Genomic DNA, 4108 nt, shown 5'->3' with positions numbered 1-4108 from the left:
AACTGCAACAGAGATCGCAGTGGGGAGAGAAGCAGTTTAATACCTCGTCGTATCAAGGCAGATAATATTACCAGCAAAAAGAATGGCTTGCGATTAACATATACAGGCTAGTTTCCACTTATAATGTAGATCACCAGCACTCGGCTGACGTCCGGACTATTATACAAGATTTGCGAGTCTAAATGGCATATACGCTAAGAGCATGCTACGTTCGACCATTGTTTTCACTCAGGCAATCCAGCCTGGGGGAGAAACATGGCCAAATGAGCACAGCCCAGCGGGAATCTTCTCACTTCCTTCCTGAGGGTACGGGATGGTGTAAAGAAAAAACCAAGGCAGAAAGCAATCTATAATAGAAAGGATATTAGGTTCGGGAGCTGGGTGGGTCAAACATCTAATAAGTGTCCAACGTAGTCTAAATAACTTGCCAAGAAATTCTCTGAAGGGATTCAGTCCGTACGAATTATTATTCGGAACTAGGATGTTGATCTCTGACCTTGATAGTCAGACTTCAGTGGTAATAGAAAAAACCTTTGATGTCAAAGACCGTTTGGCTATTTTGCAGGACTTAAACAAAACAAGAAAAGACCTGAGCAACATACAGTTGAAACAACAGCCAACGACCACTGAAGAATCACCACCTGTCCCAGCAAGACCTGTCTGGATTCCAAAAGTCGGGGATCTAGTCAGGGAAGATCGCGGTAAAGAAGGAATTTGGGCCTTCTTACAGAAAAGCAGTTCCTGTCTTGTCTGTCAACGGGACAAGATCAGTTGTACTACCGCCACTTGCTGGTAAAAAGGAGAACCGAGTTGTATCCATCGACCTGGTAAAACCACAACATGTGGCCGATAACAAACAGTAGGCCAAGTGGACTCCCAATAAGTAGCAGAACACCAAGGTTTGCTACCAGTACAGAGGTCCTAACAAAGAGGCTCATCACATTCGAAACGCCTACAGAAGAACAACAAGGACTATGCAACAATGCAATAGAACTCAGACCTCTGAAAACCCAAATAAAGACATTTAGCAGAGACACACCAATCTATACTGAAGTACCAAGTGAAAATGCAAAAAACAAAAATCCTGAACCAATTGGAACAATTGACAGAACTGCATCTGGTTACTTCATCAACTTCGATGATTCCTCTGACGGCTTCAGTGAATCAAAGACACAGCCATCATCAAAATCCTTTAAAGACAAAGCGAAGGAACTTTTGAAACAACTGAAAGAAACATATCTGATTTCTCCATGGATTGAATTTTGGGTGGGTTTTGGTGTATTTATCCTCATACTTTGGCTCATCATGGTATTTACTTTGGGACGCTTCATTGAGGGAAAATATGCTAAAATGGACACAGCAAGTCAGAACATCAACTTGGTCCTCAAACCACACACATCTTCACACGTCGAGAAAAGAGAACTTTCTTCAGCCAACTTCACAGCCAATCCTATACCTGGTGGGGTAGCCTGGGACAACACTGACTATGAAATTTATGGTCCGGTCGAGATCCTGAAATAGCCACACCAAATCAAGATCTCTTTGAGTGACTTTGCAAAACCAAACTCATTTGCTGATGATTGGGACTTCGAAAGCATTAACAATATGATGTCTGACTTAGTAATGTCTGCTAAATTTACAAAACATGATTATTTGCAAGGTTCTACAAATTATGATAGTATGTATTGCTATAACCATTATGGTAACCATTTTTTGCATAAATCGGCACAACCTAGAAATGTTTTAAATTATAATCAATGGGAACATTGTTCTACACCTCCAAAAGGGAGCTCTAGAACTGTTTATGACAAATATTCATATTTTTCAGGTTTTAACACAAGTAATGCTGAAACATTTTATTTTAAATTGTCAAACAAGACAGGGATGAAAACCATGATAACCAACACAAAATTGATATATTCAGACTCATTCTTTGAACAAATGAATACTTTTGGATTTGATTATTGGGACAAAAATGTTGATTTGAAAAGTGTTTGGGGTACAAAAGAATGGCAAGTACAGGGTTTAGAAGCTTTGTTTAGAGCCTGCATGATCCCAGAACAAATGATATTTTTAAATGACACTGTTCAACAAACCACCTGTCTTGGCTTAGCCAAAATCAAAGATTTAATTAAACCGTCTATTCCAAAGCCAACAATGTTTAGCAATAGCTCTGATACAGATGAAGAGATAGACGTAAACCATATATTAAACCAAAACAGAACACATCCTGATTGGAAACAATGGTTGATCTGGCCCACAGATACAAATAACTGTCAAGATAGATTCCTGAATAAAACACAGGGTTTCAAAATGACCAGGCCAGACCCTAGATATCCCCAAAGACATCACCCAGGGATAATAACAACCTACAGTGTGGGCAAATTATGCCTTCAATGGCTACAGACTTCCACACTGCCTGAAATTAAGCAACACCTAACTTTACTTACTGATGGTGCTGACTTGCGTGATTTCATACTGGGACCACGCAAACAGCGTCAAAAGCGTTTCATAGCAGCCTCTGTATATGCAGCATACAATGAGGCCTGGAAGGTTACTCAAATTGAGACAGCAGAAAGAATACGGGAAATTGACCGTATCAATTTGGAAAAATCACTTTCTGTAGTGGACAATGGGTTAATGACTCTGTCCTCCAGAATTTTTTCATTGGACAGCATTGTGTCTTCACCAATCGATATATTATCGCAAGACTTACTGTTATTACAACATGGTCAGTCACAATTGCGTTCCATTGTACAGCTTGGCTGGACGTTACAAAATCTGCGTTCAGGCTATGTGCCTTGGCGTTTAATTAACACAACGTCACTATTCCAAATCTTTAACCTTACTGATAGACAAATCGGTATGGCGCAAAAGGGTGCTGATTATACAATCTTGAGCATTGAAAAACTAGAAAGATTACCGTTGACAATGTCAGAACGACCTGTCAGTGAATGGATAATCCACGGAATCATAAATATTCCAATCTCAACCTTCAGGTTTCAATACTGCCAAAAATATATACAGGCTGGCATGTACGAGAAATTGGGAAAGGGGTACCTTAAAACAACTTGGAACCTGCCCTATTCACATGCATGTGTCAGTAATAAAGGACAGAAAGTGTTTCTTAGTGGCAACAATTGTGCTATGTCACTAAGCGGCACGCTTCTGTGTAACGGAATTAGTTTGCATGGAGCCTGTGAAGGGAATTCATACAACCTTTCATGTCACCAGCAAGGCGCACCTGCAACTGAAATAGAACCATTCTTTCAAAGACTCTATAATGGGAGTTACATTCTTATTGTAGACCGCAGATGTTGCAGTCTTATGCCCGGGACTCCTTATCTAGTAACTACAACGGCGAAGGTCAAGTGCTGTGGACGTTCTTTATTCCCCAGCTCCTTTCCAGACAGGGAGGCAAGGGCATGGCCCAGTTTGAAAATTACTTCTATTCGAATAGATGCTTTAAGCAGAATGAAAACAGTGCTTCTTCAGACGCCTACAAGGCTCACGTCATCAAAAGAAACGTATGATCTACAAGTCGCAAGGACGACTGCAGAGATACATACATTATTATCAACTAATTCCCCCGTACATTTCGCGGAAATCCTGAGCGAAATCTTAAATATTTCTGATACCACTGGGGTCTCAAAGGTATTTAAGACAGTATTTTCGATGGCATTAACACCATTCAAAGCCATACTGGGTATTTTTCCAGATTTCGTCCATTCGATTTTTGGCGGATTTCCCCTGATCCTGGGACTAATTGCAGGAATCCTATTCCTAGTCCTTATTTTTCGTTATGGCAACCCATGTCACAGATCAAACTCTCGCGACAATGGAAGATACGATCCTAGCCATTGGATACCGGGACCGGATATCAAAAATCCTGGGACTCTCCCGGCTTAGAGACCTGAACATGACTTGGTTTCTATCATTTCGACCAATGTGGCAAAGGTGTGTTTTACCTGTACTAAGGTGTCTGCTATGCGGAGAAGAATGCGGGTTAGACACCTGTCTGACGCTACAATCGGATGCGCCAGTGGATGCAGATACACTGTTGGTTCCTACCAAGGTTCACGCTTTGTGCTGCCCTCAAAGGCTGCCA

Source organism: Lissotriton helveticus, chromosome 9 (genome assembly GCF_964261635.1).
Source record: "Lissotriton helveticus chromosome 9, aLisHel1.1, whole genome shotgun sequence".
Lineage (NCBI taxonomy): Eukaryota > Metazoa > Chordata > Amphibia > Caudata > Salamandridae > Lissotriton > Lissotriton helveticus.
The sequence above is the reverse complement of the archived record's forward strand: the minus strand, read 5'-3'. Positions refer to the sequence as shown.